This window comes from Lissotriton helveticus, chromosome 4_1 (genome assembly GCF_964261635.1).
Source record: "Lissotriton helveticus chromosome 4_1, aLisHel1.1, whole genome shotgun sequence".
Lineage (NCBI taxonomy): Eukaryota > Metazoa > Chordata > Amphibia > Caudata > Salamandridae > Lissotriton > Lissotriton helveticus.
The window spans coordinates 707475909-707500811 of NC_136063.1; the positions used below are offsets into that span (position 1 = coordinate 707475909).

Consider the following 24903-nt stretch of genomic DNA (forward strand, 5'->3'; position numbering starts at 1 on the left):
ACGTGCCACTATCTTCTATGTTTATATATTGTATAGACATTTCTATATACTTCTTCCTTTCCCTACTCCTCTGTGTGTAATTCATATCTTGTACAATACTAATGCTTACAGTAGGCTTTTGGTTGGACAATTGCTTATCATTGTGGCTTTAACACTTTGGGTGCTCATGACAAGCTCAGCTCGTCATGAGGCACAGTGGCGCTGTGCTCATGACGAATGACTGCCGCGGAACGCCCATGAGGGGATAATTCCCCTCCTGTGCGGGGCATTCCATTGAGTGAGCCGAGTCATGATGAGCTCAGCTCGTCATGAGCACAGCGTGGTGTGCCACAGGGTTCTTCCCTCAGACCGACATTATTTAATGTCTATATGGCCCCCCTGGAGGATGTGATGGCCCCCTATGACATCAAGATCGTCAGCTATGCGGACGATACGCAGTTGGTGGTTGCCATATCCCAACTGGCAGAGAATCCCGACCTACTTCACTCCTGTCTGTCGGCAGTCCACACCTGGATGGATGAGTCAGCCCTGAAGTTGAATGGCTCAAAGACAGAGGTAATGCTGTTAGGGAGTAAAAATCCCCGGCTCCCACTGACCAGCTGGCCAAGTTGTATGGGAGATTTTCCTACCCCTAAAGAGGTGATCAAGAGCTTAGGGGTTTGGATAGAGCGAGACCTGTCGTTTAGAGCTCACGCCAAGAAGACCGCGGGAGTGTGCTTTGCTCTGTTACGGTCAGCGCGAAAAATCCTCCCTCTCTTGCCTGTATCATCAAGGAAGCTGCTAATCCAGGGGCTGATTATATCTAGGTTAGATTTCAGCAATTCCATCTTCCTGGGCGCCCCGGAATCCTCCCTAGATAAACTCCAGCAGGTTCAGAATGCGGAGGCTAGGTCACTTATGGGCATTCCTAGATCACAGTCTGCCCGACCCGCCATGAAGGCGCTGCACTGGTTGCCAGTGCGAGAACGAGTGAAATTCAAGGCACTCTGCACTGCCCACAAAATCCTCCTGGGGAAGGGCCCCCCAATATTGAGGAACTTAGTGGTCCCATATAAAGCCAATAGAACACTGCGGTCCGATCATAAACATCTTCTCTTAGTCCCCAGAATCAAAAGGGCTAGGACCGACGGGAGACGGTTCTCAGTTCACACAGCAAAGCTTTGGAACTCGCTTCCTTTTGAATTGCGCGCTGAGACTTGCACACTGCGATTTCGCAAAGGTCTTAAAACCTATCTTTTCCCTGCTTGACTGCGTTAAACATACCACTTTTTAAATGGGTCGGGAAAAGCGCCGGGATTCCCAAGGGTAACTGCGCGCTATATAAAATTTTAATAATAATAATAACAGCGCCACCGTGCTGCATGACGAGCTTGTCACAAGCACCGCGCGCAAGAACCCTCCACCCCGTGTCGCGGGGGAATTAGCCCCGCGGCGAAGGAGTTAAAATACCTTCCTCTCACTGCTTGTGTTTGTCCTTTCCCTAGAGCACAGCTTCATTATCATCTTTTTCAGTGGATAATTTGTACCCTTCCACTGCTTGCATTCAGGGGACTACTTTCTTCTTTGGCCTTCAGCATTCCATGGCAGTGCATGTGTTTTCTTTCTCTCTCTCCCATGTACTGCTTCCTCCACTTACATCCCCGCCCATGCTCTTTGTTGTAAATTAAGAAACGCTGGATGCTTCAGAAAGGTAAGAAACGGCGTGTCACCGCTGGGGCCGCACGCCGAGTTGCAGTCGAGGAAGCTTACTTGAAAGGATACTTGGCAGAAGGGTGCCTTACGTAGTGTGTAGAGAAGTCGTACGTGAAAGTCTGTACTGACGATTTGCCAGAAAAAGCTGCATAAACCCCTCTGGGAAAGATGGCCGCTGTCGCGTATTGAAGTGGATGGAGGCAGGCCAACAGGAGTGACGTCACGGGAGTCCGGGACAAAGATGAAAGATGGATATCACTCTTCTTTCCAGAAAGGCAAGGAACAGTGGGCTGAAGATCGGCCACCACCGTGGAGGGAACGCGATCCGAAGTGTCCACTGCAGGGCTCAGCAGGTACAGCTTGAAACTGCAAGAAGGCTCTGACGAAAACTGCAAGGAATCTCCTGGCCAGCGCAGGGATGATCGTCGCCAAAAACTGTTGACAATTAAGAAATGATGGATGCTTCAGAAAGGTAAGAAACAACTGGTTTATTGGATCCAGCAGTGTAACAGACACTTAACAGCTGACCAGGGAGCAACTGACCAAACTGGAATGTCCACTCAGGAACAACACCAGAATGTTGGTAAGAATACTAGAGTGGTCAGGGAACAAGAGACAAAAAGGAATGGCTTCAGCACTAGAAGTAAGTATAACACTCTTCTTGCCCTCCCACAGTTTGTCCGTTGATTCCCTTGACCCTCCTCATCCAGCTAATTGTTTTCACTTTTCTAACCACCCATGTCCCCCATTGCTTTCCCGCCAGCTCCTTCCTTCTAACTGTTACTTCCGGCCGCCCAGCAGTATTCAGTTGTTGATCCCATCCATCAATGCTTAGACTATACAACCACAGAAGAAACCTCAGTTCTGCTGTTAATTCCCACTTTAAACATGCATAAGAGGAAACAGCTTCTCGGTAAAAACATGTAAACAACGAACCAGACAGCAAAAAACATAAGATCGACTAACAACCATTTGCAGTTTGGGTAAGAAAAGAAGTCCTGGACTATCTAATAACCTAGATTTAGGTACCTGTAGAACCACAATTCTGTCTGGTTTGTTTCGGCTGCTTCCGCACTTATCTTTACGTGTTTGCTTAACGCCACACATGAACCATGCTCTCATGCGCTGCTGCGTCACAGCTGGAGCATACTTGGCGTCATCACACACCGCTCAAAGTTTCAACACTAGTTGGAGATACTGCTACAAGTACCCTCTTCGCATCCATGGACCTCAGGATCACGATCATGGTCTTTATCTGCAGAGCGCATTGGGACCTCGAAGAGGGGTAGGGAAGCGCTACACAAATGCTGCAATACAACACAGTAGAATACGTTTATGAATATATGTGCAGTTCATGGCCTGCCTGGTCACTTGGTTGTAGCGGGGTGCTTAATCACAGCCCATCGACATTGCTTGAAGAGTCTTGATTTGATATATATTTGTTATTGATTATTATTTTTGGGGTTCCAATGTAGGCTTAGTAGCTGGTCATCTTTTCGTAATACTTATCTAAAGAGGTTATCACCTGCATGCTAAAGGCAGAAATATCGCTCACAATAAATAAATTGCCCAAGAGGTGTCACTGTTTTTTAAGGTTTTATTTAAGGAATATGACGTTTTATTAATCAATAAGCAAATATGCACAATGTGTTCCTCGACATTTAGTGCACTTAGGGTTCCATCAGCACATTCACTTTTAACCATCTTACATACTTCGATAGGGAGAACGTGTGCAGGAAATCAGGGTTACAATTACAAACACATTTAAGTTAGAGTTTAGCCAAGTTTGCTTTTTTGAATGGACTGGTATGCCCAGGTGGAGTCCACTGTCGCCGAAGTCTTTCAGCAGTGTTTGCAAGCCACGTGATGTCGCGTAGACCTGTGGTAATGTGCGTACTCAGGGTCGTACTGCGGGTAGTCCCAGAGATCACAGTTGCAGAATGCAGCTGAATCTCACTGGTCTCGATGATGATCGCAGACATGCAGGAAAGACATCCCCTTCATCGCAGCTTGAGGTTGTTGCTTTGGGAAAGCCAACCGGTTTGGGGTGGGCCAGAAGGGTTCGCTGCTGTGACAGGCTACCAACAAGATGGCACTTGCAGTCACACAGATACCTATACATGGTGCAATGACTCAAAACAATGATGGACCACCTCAGGAATGCTCCTCGAAGTGCCCCAGACAGTGGCGGCTGATGATTTTTGAAAGTTGTAGTGAATCAAAATTGCCACGAGTTCAACCTATTTTTTTTCAATATTTGCCTTGGATCTGTCCAACATGTTATAAATTACCTCCAGTGTGCCAATGCGGGCATTTTGTCATGGGTAGCCCCTTATGCCAAGAATTACACACCATACAGCAGTACCAGAATCTTGTGATTGGTGCTGTCCATACACCAATGGTGGCCCATTTGTGAAAAAAGACCTCTAGTATTTCAGAGCCAGGATTCTATCAAGGTTTGCTTTCCACGACCAGACCTCCAACACCAATATTCCATGGTTTGCCGCTCCGATATCAGTATGCCAGCACCAGCATTTTGCCACTGGTGCCTGTCTTTATGCCATGATTTACCTCAAGTATGTCAGAGACAGCATGCCACTTTGAATGCCCTCGTAAGCCAAGAACCATCTCAAGTATGCCATGGAGAGTGGCTCACAAGCATAAAGCACACTCACTAACAAAGAAACTGTTACTCACACTCTTACTCAGCCTCACTTGCTTTCTCCTTCACTCTCTTCACCTTCAGTTACTTTAAGTTACTCATACACTCTCATTTACTCATGCTATCATTCACTGTTTCACACAAACACACTCACTTATCTTCATAAGCACACGTACATAAACTCACCCTGTTACAATTATGGACATTTACTCAAACCTGAGGATGTACAGGGAGCTCTACTTTGCACTACTGGGCCCATGTTACACAAAGTGCCCGAAGGGTGCAACGGAAGTCTGTGCCTGCTTTCTGCGCCTCATGGCACTTTGGTATTACAGAAGGGGCCGTAGGCACTAGTGCAGCACCTTCTGTGATGTAGCTACACATACTCGCCTGCAGGGGGATCTCTGTTGAGGCCGGGGGCAGTCTGCAGTGTGAAAGTTAGACCGGCTGCTTCAAACAGCAAGTCTGCCTTTCACTAATGCCTCATGTCATGGTTTGTGTGCGAGGGCACCTGCTGATATTTTTTGACACCTGTTACCCACAGAAGTGATTCAAGGCTGTGAATAACTCTGACCTGAGAGCATTCCTGTATTATGTGGCCGGGAACAGACCTCAAAAGCAGGATTATAAACACAATAAAACATTCAGTAGTGGTATTAAAACGAATAAAAACCACAGGAATGCACAAAATAAATGTCGTCGGAAAGAGTACACGCACAATAAAATGTTGCTTCGTCAGGGAGTTCCCTGCTGTCGGAGCGGGGTGTCAGTCAGGCAGCTACTGCCTAATACGTGCAAATAATCCACAGTGGCGATGCGAGAAAAGTACATGCTGCTTCTCGGGAAGCAAGGCCACATCCGTGCACCGTCCTGTGGCCTGTTAAAAGGATCGAATTTACTCTAAACGGCGACATACGCAGTTTATCCCCTTTTGTGGTGGTTCGGGCCGGGGTCGTGGGCTCTTCTTTGATTTGAAGTCCAGCAAGACGGGATTGTGAATTGTTTGATACTACCAGAATGAAACGAAGGTCCAGAAATGGAAGTCTGTAGGGGCACAGCGCCCCCTACTGTCCGTTCGGCGTAACTGCGGCTCTGTGAGCGCGGTACAAGGGCACGCGAATTAATGAGTAACATTCCAGCTGATATGACTGGGCTCAGAAGTTGATGTTTTAACCTCAACCGCCACTTTCACTGGCGGGGGAGCATCTTCGGAACAGCGTGCGCATCCTGCATTACCAGCGTTATATTCCATTCCTGTGCCGCCGCGCGGCACCCCGAGGGGACCTCGTAAAACAGAGCCCTGCTGAGTCCAAAGGCCAGTTTAAACCCAAAGGGAAACGACAAATCATTCGAACGGTGCCATCACGCGCTCTTCGCTGCGACGCAGACGCGACGTCGCACCGTTTCCAGAAACATCTGCAAGCACTAGGCACAGCAGGGACGTGACCGACGCCTGCTCTAGGCCCGCGAGGCTTCTATTTCAAGCGTCTTACACTGAAATGTTCTGTTTTCATGGTGTGGTAAACAGGACAATGTGTGCAGCCAACAGCCTTTCTTGCAGCCTGCAGGCTTGTTTACTATCAAAAACATCACACATGGTCAGGATGGAATGCCGAGAATGGACCAGTAACAAATGTTTTTAACTGGATCCTATCGCTAGGATATCTTTTTCTCATCCATTGGGGACAATCTGGTTACATTTTGTAGTGTCTTGGAACCTGGTTAAACGACGTTTAGTAGCGTGAATGAGTTTCAGCTTCCATTTGTATACAGTAGCTATAGTTCTGCTTCTAATTCAGTGCCCACAACTCATGTCCTCCAATTACATCCAGTGTAAAGCAGTTATCACTGTTCAACATGAATTTGCCCAACGTGAAGTCTCACTTAAGTACATCCCGGGAAAGTAGTGTGTAGAACTGTGTGTAAACGATCCTAAACAAATCTAGGGGCAAGGTGGCTCACTGGTCTGCTTGTCAACCCATGAACACTACTGATGCCTCTCCTTTAGAAGCAAGTTGTGTGAGAGAAATCTGAGTTCCTTGCGTGCCACACATTTCTATTATTCCTGATTTTATTATGCAAGAAAGCATCGACGGACCAAGACAAGTTACCACCAGCAAATGTGGTGAATCCTGAGTTAACAAAAGGTGTCCAACATTCATGAGTGGAAATGCCCACCTCGGGGTGTAATACTGTATTTCCCAAAAAAGCTAAAAGCTATCATCATACTGGCCAATGCACACAACTCTCTATGCGAGGACCTCCGTTGGGCGATATCATCCAATATTAATCGGAGGATAGGGCTGTAGAATATCAGAATGCGACCCCTTTTACAAACTGGACTCAAAGCCCCCTTCACTGCAGACTCTGACATATTTACAGTGATCTGACGTCGCTGAGGAGACATGCTCTGTCCAATCGCTTAAGATACTCCAAACTGTATACTATAAGGATACTGCAAGTCACCAAGGGTTTCAGTGTCTTACTTAGACATGAGGCCAAGGCAGAGTGCCTATATCTGGCTAAGGAACTTCAAGGTGATTTGAAACATTCCTTTTAGGTCGAGCCTACCAGACCGCGCATGCGATGTCTGTTACAAAACATATTGTGGCCTACCAAGAACATAGCGGGGTTTGGAGCCCACTCATTACTTATCAGTAGATGGCTTTACTGTCATTGTTTTCTACCTGCTTCTTGTATGTGTCCCAAGCTTGTCAATCTGGTGCTTGTCCTTCCCATGGTGCATTGCTTCTTCACCATCTTGTTGATCAGCTGACATCTTTGCTTCTAATTCTTGCTTTTCATGCACTGCCTTTTCTTTTGTGTTAAGAACTCCATGAGCGTGCTTGTGTGTTGAGCTCTCTTCCTTATGTACTTCTCTCACCCTGTACTTATGTTCTCTGTCACCCAAGCGCTTCTCCTTGTCCACCCCCCTCATAGAGCTTACTTGTGTACTTCTCCTTATTGCCTCCTGGCACCCTTCGGTTTGCTTCCTTCCCACATGTGCCCTTTTTTCTCTCTCCCTATTGTTTCTTCCCCCACGCTGCCCTCCATGTTGCTTTCGACCAACTCCCATGTATCTTCCCAGTTCTCTCCTGCTATCCCTGTGTTGCTTTTGCCTCCCTCCTGACCTCTGTGTTGCTTATACCTCCCTCCCTCCCTACCCATGTTACTTCCGTTTCGCCATTCCCTTTAAAATAAATAAATAAAGCTTTTGCAAGTTTTATTTTCATTTACTAACCAATCTAACTCGGAAAGGTAACTAAAAAAAGTGTTATTCTGTAGACGTGTGCAAGCATTGTGTAAGTGCCTACAAAACGTCGCAGGCTACCACATCAACAGCATTTTTATTTTTAACAGCATCAGGGAAGTTGTGTGTGCAGCCTGCTTAAAAACGATTGCAAAGCCAGTAGGTCATAAAGGCAAGCCGTATTGGCTTTGCCAATGCTTTCTAACATACAATAGTCCATACAATAAGGGAGCTTTGTATGTTTAGCCTTCAAAAGAGAGAGTACTAGTTCGCCTGGGTATTAGTTGACTTCTGACTTTGTACTGGGAGGGTTGTAGCTTGGTGTTTCGTTTCTAAAAGCAGGACAACAAATCTGAGAATGCAACGCAAAAGTCAGGCTAATACAGTGCTTCAAAAACCTGTGCTAACTGATCTTGGAGGGTCATGAAAGTCCAAGCAATAAATAAAGATGCCTTTGAATTCTGTGTTTATCTTGTCACATTTTCTGCACTTCAAAGACAGAGGTTGAATGTCAGACTATGTCTTCTGACAAATTGCAGCATATTTTTTTTAACAGGGTGTTGGTATGTACAAACTCCTGTCACTCTGCAGTCAGAGAACGAAAAGTAAAGTGAATTATGTGACAGTTTTGCTCTGGTACAGAGAGTGTGAAAAGAAAGGCTGTAGCGGTTCATGTTTTGTGACACAGAAAAAAGTAAATGCCTGTAAATTAACCATACACATTCAGCAGTTAGGAATGTTAAACCTAAGCACATCTTTTGTAATTCTGCAGTGTGATGGAAACCAAGATTTTAATAGGATGAAAACAAATCAAGACACTTTACTTAGTGAGGCACAAATAATAAATATTCACTGAAAACCCAAATTCCACACATCCTTTGTGTGCTTTATAGTTTTATCCGTAAAACTGTGTTTGTGCAAATTTAGTGGCCATTTCCACGGAAAATGTGCTGCCTAATGACAGTGCACAACCACATAATGCTGTAGTTACAATTAAAAAAATGTGCCCACCCCTTTCCTTCAAAGCTAGGTAGGTCACAAAAGTTTGTTGTTCTGAAAATTGGGTCGTAGTTCTAAAAAGTTTGGGAAGCACTGGGCTATTAATAGTACAACAGCGTGGCCCAATAGAAAACATAACTTGTTAATAACGTATTTGATACATAGCATGTTATAACTCTTATCTGTAATTTCCTTTTGACACACACCCCTCGCCCCCGAATAGTGACACACACACACCACCCTCGCCCCCGAATAGTGACATCCTGGACTATGTTGATGGGAATGACCAACCGGCCCTTAATCAATCAGCTGGGGGGGGGCACTACTGATCGAACAGCCAGGTCTTGAGTGTCCTCCTGAAGATCAGCAGGTCTTGGGTCTGTCGTAGGCTCAGTGGGAGAAAGTTCCATGTCTTGGCGGCGAGGTGGAGAAGGATCTCCCACCTCGCCCTTACTACCCCCTCCCCCTTACACTCAAGGGGCCTAGACTCAACCTACAAACCCGCAAGTAAACTGACCACGCAAGCATCCGAGTGACTGCACACCTAACCAGGGCTGGGAAGGTTACAGGGTTCAGTTGGTTATTGTTCACGGTTTGCTCTAATACACCATATGCCCTGCCCCTACGACAAGTGTGCTGAAATGGAAAGGACGAGACTCACTCCCTAGACCCACAGAATAAGCTTCTATAGTTCTAGAAGGCTTGAATATATCGAGGAGCGGAAACATCACACAGCTAGCACAATATGTAATATTATCGGACTTGCATCCTATATTATAATGTATAAATGTCAATATGCACTGTGTGAGATGTTATTGAGAAACACACACACACACATGTGCACGATCTAGGAAGGTTGTCCTGGAATCAAAGTCATGCCCTTGAAGCACTTGGTTTGTTATCCTCGTGCATTAACTGATCAGATCCTCCCAGGATTTTGCGATATGCAAAAAAAAAAAAAGTAAATTCAGCACTTTTGTAAAAGTCCTGTGATTTTTATAAACGTGGCTGCGAAAAAAAATATGGCCATTTATGTAAAAAAAAAAACGAGGCGATCCACCTTTTATTGGCTCTGCAGTGTTGTCAAGTCAATCAAAGGAGGATGAGGAACAGGGCAGCTGGTGGCAGAGATGTTAAATTCCTCTGCCACCTAACTGCCTGTTGAGAGCTTTGCAAATGCCAGCTACAGGCCTGACTCCCTGCATATTTCCCCAGACCCTCCTCCTCCTCCACTACCCATTCCATGGAGATGAACCTCCTACCTGCTACTCACAGCCTTCAGTAACAAGGTGCTGAATCCACTGAGCTACCATAGTAGAGCTTACTGAAGTTCATTTTAGATGCTATAACGCCTCACAAATTTTGGTTTTGTGCTTCTGGACCCACCAAGCTCCAATGCAGCTTGGAATGTCCTGATCTCATACACCTGGTGTGGGGAGTAGGGGGGCCTTTTGCCTTTTTTGTGGACAGATTGCACACTGTAAGTTATTGACACATAGGCAGATCTTTTCAGTTGTTGCTAAAATCCTGTCAGTCTTGAAAACTTGAAATAATCCGGTAAATGTTATGGTGCCTAGGATCACACCAGAGTGAGAGTGTTCTTGGGATTCTGTCTCACCATATGCTCATCCAACTCCTACACTATCTGATTCTGAGTGGGCCTTTCCTGCATAAGACTGTAAGCCACTTGTAAGCAAAAAGGCGTGCTGCAGGTGCACTGGGTTCCTCGGCACCTACTGCACTGATGATAAAACATGCATGTGGAGAGGGCCACGCATGTGTGTACATTGAAGCAATGGATGGCTGAACAAGTAGTAAACGTTGGAGCAATATCGTGGCTAGGGCACAACCGCTCCGGCCAGGATGGCACCCGTTGTCAACACAGACATCTTGTCACAGCTCTAAAGGAAAATAGTGATCAGTTTGGTAAACTGTTCATTGATCTTGCTTTTACCTTTCCCACGCTTGTCTTCACTCATTCATCGATTATCTGTAACTATTTTCAATCCCTCCACGGGTCCCATACGTATGTCTCCACTCCACCCTGCAGCCCCTCCCAGACCTCTCTCTCTCCTTACGTTCCCTTTGCTGGGCCCACATCTAGTCCCACGTAACTGCACAGCTGGAGGGACGAAATCTACTTAAAATTCTTGATTTATTTATTCATTCCCCTTACAAGCAAGTTTCGAAAGAGGGTGTTGGTTGTAAACGTGGTAATCAGCAGCATCGCTTATTTTCTACTTAACGTTGAAACTGGCAGCAGGTGTGTCACGTGACTCTCACGCCTTTTATATAGTGCTTTGTGCTGCATGCAGGATTGTGATCTGAAACTTTGTAAATGGCAGCTGTTGATATTACTTAACGTATGCTGCAGAATGTTACCACAAAGGAGAATAACGCAAAGGAACACTCTCAGGCACTTTAAAGATGCCTATTTCAAAGTGGAATACTCTGCTAAAACAATTTCCATTAATTGTAAGCCTGAAAAGGAATTATTACGAGTAAAATAATGCAGCAAAATGTAAATGTTTGTGCAGAATAATGTGCAAATCTATGCCGCAATATCCTGGGGGGGTCTGACAGAAGAACCACCCTACCTGTTGAACAAATGATAGTACTACCTGCGCCCTTGTTCTCTCGGGGTTTTGTGTGGCTTTTACATGGCATTGAAAATTACGACTCCACCAGCCTGCCTCCAGTTTCCTGTAAGTAGGAGATACAAAAGTGAGGCCGCTGAAGTCGGCACCCAGCCGCCTATTAAGGGCTGCAAGCCTGCAACTGAAATCCTTACAGTGGCAGCGTGCCCTCCTTCCACAGTTGAGGACCAGGGGCGGCCTTAGGCATGTGCAAGCTGTGCACCTGCACAGGGCCACCAAACCCCATGGGCCACCACGCCAATATATATCCTTAATATAATAATCCTGTGAGGATGGATACATATTTGCGTGGAGTCCCCTGGCAGGGATTTGGAGGCCTCTGCCTCTGTTCCACTTCCAAACACCCTGACCTTCCCCTCTTCACTGGCCTCCGCACTCCGCCCCGCCTGGACCCCCTCTTCAGGGGCCCCTTACCTACGCTCCCTGCCCAGGGCCGCCATGAGCCTAGAGCCGCCCCTGTGAGGACACGGAAAAAGCCACTGGGGTCTCTACTGGCAATATGTAATGACAAGCGAGAAGTGACAATGTTCTTATTACAGGTACGTTCCCATGTCAGAACGAACACATAATAAGAAAACAAGGAAGACATTTTGTGATACGCGCTTACAAGAAATATATGAACGTTTTTCACAACCAAATCTGGTCCAGGGCTTTAAGTGGGATTAAAAAAATGGGGGTAGGGGGGTCTCTCAAAGGGGCGTGGACAATGTAATTAAGGGCGTGGCTTAAAACACGTAAACTAAAAATCTGTGCTCAGTATAGTGTGCTTCCCCACTTGTATTTTGCTTTTTCTGTCATTGCATCCAGATATATGATACAACAAGTAACATCATATCTACAAGTCAGGACTATTGGCTTTGTCAATGGTTGTTAGTTGCTTAAGAAAAATAGGCAGCAACTATGGCTTGGAGATAATATGGAAAAAGCTTCCACTTAAAGCCCTGGTGTCACCACGACAATGTTGCTGCTCCTGAGATTCAAAAAGAGAAGGGAAATCCAGAGAGAAAATGACTCTTTAAAGGATTTCCCTTCCCCTAGAACACTCAGCTGGCATGACGTCATGCCGTAACTTCTCCACTAGTGAGAAGTGAGCAGTGTGAGCACGGGCACATGATGTGCCTGCTGTCACTGCAGTCCAGAAAAAAACGTACCGCCTGTGCCAGGGCCCGATAGAGACCCGTTTCGAGCCCCCCTTTAAACACTGGTGGTGCTCAGCAATTGTGAGACCCGGCCCACTTAAATCCCTGCCTGTACCAAACCTCATGAGCTGCCGAATATAGAAAAGGCACTCTGAACAGCTAGACACTGCAAGGATGGAACACCGTGCAACTTGAAGTGCATAATATTACTTTAGGGCACGGAGGCATACATAACTCAGACTAAGAGGGACATTCAATGCGATAATGTTAGCAAATAAGTAACTCAACTTGGAGACAAAGGCTCCGAGGGAGGCCTTTCCAGGCTATTAGGTTCCACATGCATTTTCTTTAACTGAAAAACAGAACAATTGCCAGATTATTTATTATGATATTTTCTATTCAATCGTAAATTCGATGGCATGCAAAGACATGTTCAGCCGTTACTGTGTATTAAAACCATTCACGCTAGAGGAATTCGCATACAACTAAGGCTTTAGCACCTCCTTGTGGATATGTTTTGTATTGAACAAGTAATGTCTCGCAATAAGGGGACAGAAAACAACCTAAATATGTATGAAACAACTGAAGAGTTTGCAGTACTAAATATAATTTGCAATTTGTTTTTGGACTTGTACAAGAGGCATACACTAATTATTACCTTACTGTAAAAGACATAGAGAATTATAAAGTCCAGGAGCGCAGAGCCTCGAAGAACACTGACCACTGGTGTGTAAAACTAGGACCCTGAAATGGGGAACAGCCCTGTCCCTAGAAATCCAATTGCAGAGCAGGGAGGATGAGAGAGTTGGTAAGGAATTTGAGGCAAGACTCTCTACCAGAAAAGGCGTTACCGAAGGTAAGTAACTTGTTCATCTGATAGAGCCTTCTAGCCGCAGATATCCAAGCAATACCTGCCCGGAGGTGGGTGTGTGAAATAATTTCACACCAAAAGACCCACCGGACTGAACGGGCAAAGTGCCCATCCCTTTGGACCCGACTGTCCAGGCAGTAGTGCTTTGAAAAGGTGTGCAGAGATGCCAAACTACTGCCTGGCAGATGTCCAGGGCCGGGACTCCGCGTACTAACATAGTGGTGGCAGCCTTTGCTCTGGTGGAATGAGCACACAAACCCTCTAGGGGTTGTTCTTGACCAATACGTAGCAGATTTTAATGCAGAGCACAATCCATCGGAAGATGGTCCGTTTCTGCAAGGCCTTCCCTTTCTTGGCCCACACATACTACACAAAGAGTTGATTGTCCACCCAGAACGGTTTTGTGAAGTCATGGTAGAACAGCAATGCTCTTTTTGGGTCCAGCCAACAGAGTCCCTCCTCTTCCTTAGAGGGAGGAGGTGGAGCGTAAAAGGTAGGCCTACATGGAACAGGGTGACTATCTCCGGCAAGAAAGATGCTTGAGTCCGAAGGACCAATTTGTCGGGGAAAAATGAGATGTAGGGAGGCTGAGAGGACAGTGCCTTTAGCTCACTTACCCTCCGGAAAGATACAATTGCCACTAAAAAGGCCATCTTGATGGTAAGGAGCCTAAGAGGGCAAGAATGAAGTGGCTCAAAGGGAGTGGACTTTAAGAAAGCAAGTACCAAGTTGGGGTCCCATTGAGACTTAACAACGGGAGCTGGGGGAAACGTGCTGTAGACCTTTAAGGAACCTATTAACAATTGGGGACTTGGAATAGACAAGGCTGATATGGCAGCCGCAGAAAAGCAGAGATGGCAGATAAATAACCCCTCAAAGAAGTGCCCAATGCAGAACCCTGCTGGGACAGGGTAAGGATAAACAAAAGAACCTGGGAAAGGGGGGCAGATAAGGGATCAATCTGTTTCTGAGCACACCATGCCACAAATTTATGCCAACGGCCGGACTATACCATATTGGTGGAGGAACTCTGAGCTGCCAAGATAACATCACAGACTTTGGGCAGAAAGATGAAAGCTGTCAAATGTTGCCACTCAATCTCCATACATGAAGGTGAAAGGTTGACAAGTTCAGGTGGAGAACCCTCCCCGTTTCTGTGACAGAAGATGCCATAGAAGGGGTAGCTTTATAGGAGGACTGATAGCCATGCTCACCAGCTCTGGATACCAGACTCTGAGAGCCCAGTATGGAACCACAAGGATGACTTGGATCCTCTCGGTCCTGATCTTCTTGGAAACTCCTGGCAGGAGTGCTAAGGGTGGAAAGACGTACTGGAGGCCTGAGCTCCATTTAAGGTGAAAAGCATCTCTGAGCAAGAGCAGCCTTGGAACCTGCAGCGCAAGACTGCTGACATTGCACTTTCTCATCAGTGGCAAGAAGATCTAACCAAGGCTCTCACCACTATTGAAAGAGACCTTGCAATACCTCCGGATGGAGACTCCATTTGAAATCTGCTAGGCCTCTTAGGGTGAGTTCATCCACTCTGATGTTTAGAGAGCCCACCAGGTGTGGAACCAAATGCCCTGACGTTACAGCCAGTTCAGGGGGCCGGATGGCCCAGAGGATCGATGGTTTCCAAGACATGTTTTGACCTTTGTGATCCTGGGCCAGCGGTTACAGGTCGATTCATTGACCTTTGAGGAGAAAGCGCTGAGGGCATGTTGGAATAGAAGCAGATGTAGGGTGGGTGGTACTCGTCCATATGCACCGGAGATACCTCTTGGAGTGTGCACGGCCCTCCCGCACGGAGGGGACTGGTAAGCGCTGGCAGAGTGGGAAAGTCTGGGGTTGCAGATGGTAGGTGACCTGTATGAGGAGGGGGCTCTCTTGCCTTATCCAACACTGTGTCACGGTTCACGGCGCTTGCCACTCCTCGCCATCCCCACTAACACACACAGAACTGCCGGGATACTCACTTCCGGGCGGAAGTTGAGTCCGGGTCTAGTCCTGGGCAGCTGACCCGGGTCGACTGAAGCACTTCCGGGGGAAACGCTTAAACATCGCGTTTCCCGCCGGCTCAGTGCTTCGAATCCTTTCTGGATGCTCCTGAGACGCGGATGCGAATACCAGAGCTGAGACGCGTCAGTTACCTGCTGGCCTACGCCGCGCAGGAGCGCTGTCTGTTGTTGTTGCTCACGCCGCGCTGGAGCGCTTGTAGTTTTGAGCCATAGATACTCGCGCAGGAGCGCTTGCTTATTTTCCTTTTGTTGTACCGCGCTGGAGCGCTATCCAGGGCTGTTCATTTTTCTGCCTACATTAACCCTTGCCGCGCTGGAGCGCTGTGCTGGGGTTAAGGGTCATAGCACAAGAGTGCCTTACTTTTGGGTCTGTCTTCACAGTGGTTTATTACCCATCGCGCAGGAGCGCTGCTTGGGGGAATAGCTCCGCTGAGCTGGAGCATTGTAAATAGCATACTTTTGTTTTCCAGGGATGCCACAGTTTCCGTGACTAAGTTCAATTTTTGTTACACGCGCAGGAGCGCTTTGCCTTCTGGTTTGACAGTGTTTAGTGGTACCTTGCGCAGGAGCGCTTTCCTTTGGTTTTGGCTTGGGTACCTTGCGCAGGAGCGCCTCACCTTGGTTGTACTTCTTTGGAGCTGCAATGATGTCTGGGTACCGTAGTCCGCAGGAGCAATGGTGAGTTCCCGGAGGGACACTGTTTCTGTGTGTGTTTGAGGGGTTGCTCTGAAAGCGGGAGGTGTGGTTCATTTCTGATCTGGTTCTTTTCTGGTTTCCAGCTGGCACCGAGATACCCCGCAAGCTCCACTCCCACGTTTAAGCCTCTACATCCTGGCTCCCTTCCCTGCGTCCATCTCATCCCTGCTGGGTCATACAGTCCACAAGGGTCAGGTTGGTACAGGGGCGGGTGCTCTTGTCGTCTCTGCGGAATTGCTTCACAAGCAGAGGTAAGTCTTGTGGGGCACCTGACAGAATTCGAAGCCCACGATTACTATTCCGCCCAGACGACATGGGCGACCCGGAGGTTACCTTGCAAGACATAGCAGTCATGCTGGCTGCCATGCAGACAGAACCTCAGTTTGCGCCATGACATAACAGCCCTACAGGGCCAAATGGTAGCCGGGTCACCAGTCCGTGGGGAACCACTCCTAGCCCTAGAGTCAGACAAGAAGGTCTGTTGAGACAGCCTACGTTTACCTTTGGGGGTCCTCTGCTACCACGAACCAAGACACAGCCATACAAGTCATCACCCCTCATCCGGTACAGCTAGCACCACCTGAACGCTTCTACGGTGACAGCACCAAGTATGGGATTTTCATCCATCAATGCCACCTGCATTTCATGGCCAGGACCGCGGCCTTTCCCGATGATGCGTCCAAGGTCGCGTATATCCTGTCGTACATGGGCGGGGACACCTCTCAGTGGTCCATTGCTCTGGTAGAAAACGACGATCCCATGCTCAACCATCTGCCGACATTTAAGGAAGCCATGCGGCGTATGTTCGCTCGCCATACTTTTGTACAAGCCGCAGACAACGAGTTGCTCAACCTAAGACAAGGTAACCAAGACCTGCTCCATTACATCACTGTGTTCAGTAGGCTTGTTATCGAGGCCCACTGGCCTGAGGATAAGAAAGTATCGGTGTTCTATCGGGGATTGCGTGATGACCTGAAGGATCTCATATCGCAGTATCCCGATCCACCTGATGTAATAGGACCTTTCATCGACATGGTGGTGAAAATGAACTTCCGACTACAGGAAAGAAAGACAGACAATGGGAAAGGCAGTGACAACCGTTTCTTGTACTTTGGGGACAAGGGCGCCGAGAAGGCCAAAGAGGAATCCGCTCCCCAGGGCGAGGCTTCTGAACCCATGCAGATCGGCGGCATAAGAGGACCCTTGACCAGTCAGGAAAGGGAAAAAAGGAGGAAGCAGAACCAGTGCCTGAACTGTGGTAAAAGCGGACACTTCGTAAGGGAATGCCCGGCGAAACCAACGAAACCTCGGGGCAGAAGGCCTTTTGCGTTGCCCATCACCAAGGGCGACAAGACGGGAAACGAGACAACCCAGTAGACAAGGGGATCCGTCCTCTGGGTTCTTCGTCTTGTACCTCAGCGATCCCTGCAGTATTCGACGGTAGTCGCCACGTAGGCATGGAATTGTCCCTACGGAATCAGGCGGGCAGGACTTGGCTGGTGACCGCTATGTTGGATTCCGGTGCGACAGGCAGCTATATCGACACAGTATTTTCCCGTGCCTGGGCATGGATACAGTGTCAAAAGCACAACCAGAAACCGTCAAGGCTGTGGACGGAACGGACCTGACTTCCGTCCCTATTAGACACCGAACAGAGAACATGACTATGTCCTTTGCGAACAACCATGCCGAGTCCATCAGCTTTGACGTCATCGACGCCCCTCAATTCAAGGTTATTTTGTGTTTGCCGTGGTTGGTGAAGCACAATCCCCGCATCGATTGGGTGACCAGAATCATACACCTGGATTCGGAACACTGCTGTAGCACCTGTTACGCGAAGGACGACCGGTTAGGTGCTCGCTCCATACAAGCACGCTCGCTGCCAGTACAAGGCATGGGGATGGTTTCCCAAGCAGCCATACCGAAGGAATATCTGGACCTAGCGGAAGTGTTTGACACGAAGGGAGCCAACACTCTGCAACCACATCGGTCATTCGACTGCCGAATCGACCTGATCCCCGGCTCCACGTTACCATGCAGCAGGATTTATTCGCTTACGGAAAAGGAGAACATCCACCTCCGATCCTATCTGGACGAGTATCTGGACAACGGGTTTATTCGTCATTCCAGGTCTCCGGTTTCCTCTCCTCTTTTCTTCGTGTCGAAGAAGGAAGGGGATCTGAGGACCTGTATAGACTTTCGCTCGATGAACGCCATCACCGTGAAGAACCGGTACCCATTACCGTTGATCTCCAATCTCCTGGACCAGGTAAAGAACGCCTCCATTTACACAAAGCTCGACCTGCAGGGTGCTTATCATCTTGTCAGAGTCCGAAAGGGTGACGAATGGAAGACCGCCTTCCCGACGAAGTTCGGTCTGTTCGAATACCAGGTCATGCCTTTCGGACTCTGTAACGCCCCCGCAGCGTTCCAGTTTTTCATCGATGAGGTGTTGAGGGACTTCATCGACGTCTTCTGTATCGTCTACATAGACGATATCTTGATATACTCACAGACCACCGCAGAACACGTACAGCACGTGCGTTCCGTCTTCCAACAGTTGGAAAGGCACCGTATGTACGTGAAACTGAAGAAGAGCGTTTTTCATGTCACCTCTGTTGAGTTCCTGGGGCACATTATCACTCCGGCAGGCATCCAAATGGACAACAAGAAAGTGGAAGCCATCTTGTCTTGGCCTACCCCGGAGTCCGTAAAAGGGGTCCAAAGGTTCCTCGGTTTTTCCAATTACTACCGTCGATTCATCACAGGTTTCTCCGAGATGGTGGCTCCTATCACACGCTTGTTGCGCAAAGGGGTGCGTTTTGGTTGGGATCAAAAAGCAGACAAGGCCTTCCAAGAACTAAAAAGGCATTTTACCGTAGCCCCGGTCCTGGTGCACCCTGATACCGAGCAACCCTTCATAGTGGAGGCAGACGCATCTAAGGACGCCATAGGGGGAGTGCTCTCACAAAGAAGTACCAGCACAGGACAGCTGCATCCTGTGGCCTTTTACTCCAAGAAGCTCCAACCCGCAGAACGCAACTACACCGTGTCTGATCGGAAGCTCCTAGCAATCAAGACAGCATTCGAGGAATGGCGCCACTTCCTGAAAGACGCCAAACATACAGTAACCATCTACACAGACCACAGAAACTTCCAGTTTCTACGATCAGCACGTGCCCTCACAGCCCAACAGCTTCGATGAACCCTGTTCTTCAATGAGTACAACTTTGTGATCACGTTCCGGCCTGGGAAAGAAAACGCCAAAGCGGATGCTCTTTCACGGCTAGACGAAGCCGACGAGGATACCAAAGACATCAAGCCTGTCTCCATAATACCTGAGAAATACTTCCAGGGCATAGTCCCATCCACGGATTTCATCACCCAGGCGAAACAAGACACGAAGCAGTCCGATCCAGCTGTCCTGGCAGAGGAAGACAAAGGTGTGACTTGTGTGAACGGGTTACTATACAGAGGAGAACAGTTGTACCTTCCGGGGGTGCCTGGGCAGAAAAGAGCACTCTGCATGTGCCATGATCATGTACTCTCCAGCCACCCTGGCTATCACAAGACGCTCGATCTCATGCAGAGACGGTTTTGGTGGCCAACGATGGTGACCGACACGAGAAACCATGTGACAAACTGCGCCGTTTGTCTGCTAGGCAAGAACAGGTCAGAGCCTTCTGTTGGCCTTCTGCATTCCATTCCTGTACCGCCGTATCCGTGGCACACCATCTCCATGGATTTCGTGGTCGAGCTCCCGCTCACCAAGACGGGTCACACCACGGTTCTCACCATAGTGGACCACCTCTCCAAGATGGCGCATTTCGTACCCTTGGTGTAACTGCCCACAGCAGCAGAACTGGCCTTGTGCAAGAGGTGGTTCGCCTCCATGGCATTCCTTCAGTGGTCATAACGGATCGGGGATCGCAATTTGTGTCCCGCTTCTGGAAAGAGGTATGCAGGATACTCGAGATGGACGTACGCCTGTCCTCAGTGTACCACCCCCAGACCGATGGTCAGGCCGAGAGGACAAACCACATCATGGAGCAGTACCTCCGCTGTTTGCTGCTTACGGTTGAGAAGGAATGGTCTGAGGTGATATGGATGGCGGAATACGCGTACAACAACAGCAAGCACTCGGCCATCGGCATGTCCCCTTTCTTCTGCCTCCACGGACGTCACCCCCGCACCTCTGCCTGGGAGGAACCCCTGGACAGCCAGCTGCCCACAGTACGGTGTTATCATGATTCACTGCGCAGACTCTGGCAGCAAGCACGGTTCGAGCTGGCCAAGGCGAAGGACACCTACAAGGCGCATGCTGACGCACATAGACAGAAGGAACCCACATACCGCTCGGGTGATAGGGTGTGGCTTTCCATTCGGCACCTCAATGTTCATGGACCCAAGAAACTGTTGCCTCGTTTTGTGGGTCCCTTTGTCATCAAGAGGGTGGTCAACCCTGTGGCCATGAAGCTCTCGCTTCCTCCGCACATGAAGATACACCCGGTCTTCCATGTCTCCCTTCTGCATGCGGTCCATTCTGGCAGCGCTGTTCCCTCTCCTCCTTCTCCGGTGGTGGTGGAGGACCATGTTGAGTATGAGGTCAGGGCCATCTTGGGGTCTCGTCGTACCAGGGGTAAGCTATTCTACCTGGTGGACTGGAAAGGGTACGTCCGGATGAGCGGTCTTGGGAACCCTTATCCCATGTCCGCCATGCTCCTGTTCTGGTCCGTGCTTTTCATCTGAGTCACCCTCTGAGCCCTCGCCCAGCCTCCCCTCTCCTCTCTGACTTCCGGTGGTGTTGGGGGTTCTGTTTCTAGGGGGGGGGGGTGCTGTCACGGTTCACGGTGCTTGCCACTCCTCGCCATCCCCACTAACACACACAGAACTGCCGGGATACTCACTTCCGGGCGGAAGTTGAGTCCCGGTCTAGTCCGGGCAGCTGACCCGGGTAAACTGAAGCACTTCCGGGGGAAACGCTTAAACATCGCGTTTCCCGCCGGCTCAGTGCTTCGAATCCTTTCTGGAAGCTCCTGAGACGCGGATGCGATTACCAGAGCTGAGACGCGTCAGTTACCTGCTTGCCTACGCCGCGCAGGAGCGCTGTCTGTTGTTGTTGTTCACGCCGCGCTAGAGCGCTTGTAATTTTGAGCCATAGATACTCGCGCAGGAGCGCTTGCTTGTTTTCTTTTTGTTGCACCGCACTGGAGTGCTATCCAGGGCTGTTCATTTTTCTGCCTACATTAACCCTTGCCGCGCTGGAGCGCTGTGCTGGGGTTAAGGGTCATAGCACAAGAGTGCTTTACTTTTGGGTCTGTCTTCACAGTGGTTTATTCCCCATCGCGCAGGAGCGCTGCTTGGGGGAATAGCTCCGCTGAGCTGGAGCATTGTAAATAGCATACTTTTGTTTTCCAGGGATGCCACAGTTTCCGTGACTAAGTTCGATTTTTGTTACACGCGCAGGAGCGCTTTGCCTTCTGGTTTGACAGTGTTTAGTAGTACCTTGCGCAGGAGCGCTTTCCTTTGGTTTTGGCTTGGGTACCTTGCGCAGGAGCGCCTCACCTTGGTTGTCCTTCTTTGGAGCTGCAATGATGTCTGGGTACCGTAGTCCACAGGAGCAATGGTGAGTTCCCGGAGGGACACTGTTTCTGTGTGTGTTTGAGGGGTTGCTCTGAAAGCGGGAGGTGTGGTTCATTTCTGATCTGGTTCTTTTCTGGTTTCCAGCTGGCACCGAGATACCCCGCAAGCTCCACTCCCACGTTTAAGCCTCTACATCCTGGCTCCCTTCCCTGCGTCCATCTCATCCCTGCTGGGTCATACAGTCCACAAGGGTCAGGTTGGTACAGGGGCGGGTGCTCTTGTCGTCTCTGCGGAATTGCTTCACAAGCAGAGGTAAGTCTTGTGGGGCACCTGACACACTGCAGGACAGAAACGGCTTACCCAGGGGAGACTTTTTGCTGCATGTCGCTCTGCTATCAGCAATTCAGAAGCACTGGGGGGAAGGGCTGCTAGAGCCTCAAACATCCCTGACATGCCAATATGTAGTAATGGCCACAGGGACAGTAAAGGCAGTAACGTGCCTGTACAAGCGAATGGTAGAGGAGGGACTTCAGCCGCAATCCCAGTTGCGAGGAAAATGGGAGGTGGACTTGGGCAAAGATATACCTGAATCACCTTGGGATAAACTGGTGGAAAGGGCGTGGAGGGGTACGCAGAATGCTAGATTCCAACTGATCCATTTCTACATCATACACAGGGCGTACTTAACCCCAGAGCAGATAAATAAATACTTCAATGTGGATTCGGCATGTTGCCCTAGATGTTGTTTGACTGTAGCAGACTTCCAACGTATGATGTGGAGCTGCCTCCAGCTCGAAAAGTACTGGGAGGAGGTGGTCAAGGGCCTCTGCGGGGTGACGGATAGGCAGATAGAACCCAACATGGGGGTATGTATACTGCACTGGTTTCCTCATACAGCGCGAACTAAGGTAACAAGCAAATTAATTGACCCGGGGTTGCTGTTGGACAAACGGGAACTAACGAGAAAGTGGAAATCCAAGCAGAGCCCTAGTGTTGAGCGATGGAAGGCGGAATTCACGAGTTGGGCAGCTAGCGAGAGTATGGTCAGGTTCCAGCAGGCCAAGAGAGCGAACAATGAAAAGGCGATGGAAACTGCACAGGCATGGGAGTCCCTGGTGGCACTGCTGACAGCGCCAGAATCGGACTTGGACTCTGATTCTTTGGAGGCTTCTCAGGAAAGCCAGTCTGTGGGAGCACACATACTATAGATAGGTTTGAGGTGGCTGCTAGAGGAAGGGAGCCAGATCGGACATGGCAGGAATTGATTAACAGCCCAAATGCAATAGGACACTAACATACCCTGGCGCGAAGATGTTGATTGAAAATCCTGGTTCAGACTACTCAGAGCACACCGGTGGAGGGGGCTTGGTGGGTTGGGGGGAGGAAGAGGCAAGTAAATGCGGGAGCACCAAGTGGGCTCCCGGTATAATGTGGGGTGTTTAAGATGCAGGTAATGGGGTTGATAATGGTAAACGGAGTGGAGCTAGGACGCTTACAGAGACACTGATTCTGAAATACCTGCGAGCTCAACTGTGGGAAATGACTTTCTACAATGTTTTCAGTAATTTGTCCCTACTAATGATGAGCCTTGTATGGGGGGTGGGGGGGTTGTGTTATGTTTGGATTGAAAATCAATTTAAACAAATGATTATTGAGCAGATGGGGCAAAGCAGATCTCTCCTGCTCAGCTGTGTTCGCCAGTATATATCTGAGATCTTTATGACACACCTTTCTTGTTTTTTAAGCAGTTGCACAAGTCTTAAGGTGAGGTAATGATGCTTGTAACCTTTCAGGAAATTTACCTCTTGAAAAATGGCAAAACATTCCTGGCTATTTGCAGCTACTTTGATGAAGGCAGCATTTTGTGTTTTTTTGGCTTTAGCAATCACTTTTTTTATAGTCACTATAGTGGTTTCTGCAGGATACTTTATAATAATAACTTGCTTTTTACAGAGCCTTTCATACTGGACACTTACACAAACAGGCACATTTTCCTATTTAGCTCAGTGTGATAATCAGCCAGTTTGTGTGTTTATATGCATATGTCCCTTAAAAAACACACAGTTAAAGTGAGTTAATGTTACAAAATAAAACCATAAACCTGATGTTCCCCAGTTATGATTAGCTCTATAAAACGTAGCTTGCACCCCCGCCATGCAACCCATAACTTGCAGACAAAATTCCAATGTTCCCAGTGGTGGGCTCACACTGGTCCTTTCGAAGATCCTTGGACTCAGTACTGGGTTTCATGAATCTTGGGGAAGTTCCAACATGGGTCGAAAAGCCCTTGTGTGCACAAGGCTAGGTTGAAGGACATTGGCCATGAGCCAGTGACAAAATGTTGTATTATATATTGAATTCTCGGGGGCACCCCAGTGGAGGGCCCCTAGCCTGAGCGGGGGATACTCCCATGCCTACTTATGGTGCTTCTATTTTTATTTTTCAGGGCTCTGGGACCAAGTCTTGTACAGGATGCTGCAAGTTTTTCTTCAAGTTACGGCAAAGGATGTATAGGGCTTAGGGTCCTTGCACATGGCTTTTGCTTCACAGACCTGGTTTTTGCTTTACAAACCAGAAATAGACGCTAGAAGCAAAAATTCCCTCATCCAGTCATATTTCTCAAAATTGGATTTGCGGAAGGTCCCTGAATTCGGCTTGGTGAACTCCACGGACTAACACCTATATATCCCTAACTTTTTAATTCTTTCCAACCAACACAAACTTTTTTTTTTTAAATCAATGTATCGAAACGTACTGAACAGATTTACATCAAATCAAGACCTTTCCTTGAATAAAGTCCAAGTTTTGTGTCATTCTGTTCAATGTTTTTTTTTCAGCAACCCACAGCAAGGATCGATAAACGTCACTTTTCAGACACCCATTTTTTTTTTACCCTCCCACCCCTGATAGATCTGCATGAAACTTGCCATGTCAAATGTAAACTAGATGAACTTTCCTTGGAGAAGGTCATGCAGATTCGTCAAACAGCACCAAAGTTATTAAGAAAGCATAACAATCCCTTTTTAATGAAAACCCTCAGCGAAGCATAACTACAGAGGTGCTACAGCCACCTAATACACACACAAAATATATATCGCGCCTATTTAGTTGAGCATAGTAAGTGGCTCGTAGTTCACTACCATGTGCTGTCTAAAGACTTACAATTGAGATACCTATTAACCCCTTCGCTGCGGCGGCAATTCTGCCGCAGCGCTAAGGGGGTGGGGGCCGCGCGGCGCTCCGGTGCTGTGCTCATGACGGAGCGGTTCCGTCACGGCCCGCCCGCTCAATGGAACGCTCAGAGCAGGTGCGGAATCGCTGCCGCGCAGGCACTCC

The 24903-nt window shown here is 48.4% G+C and overlaps 1 protein-coding gene across 3 annotated transcripts in view; it reads right to left on the bottom strand.

The window, feature by feature from the left end:
* The window catches only part of SPIDR (scaffold protein involved in DNA repair), a 2204159-nt gene that overhangs the window by 2003145 nt on the left and 176111 nt on the right, over nt 1-24903 (bottom strand). The window lies entirely within an intron of this gene.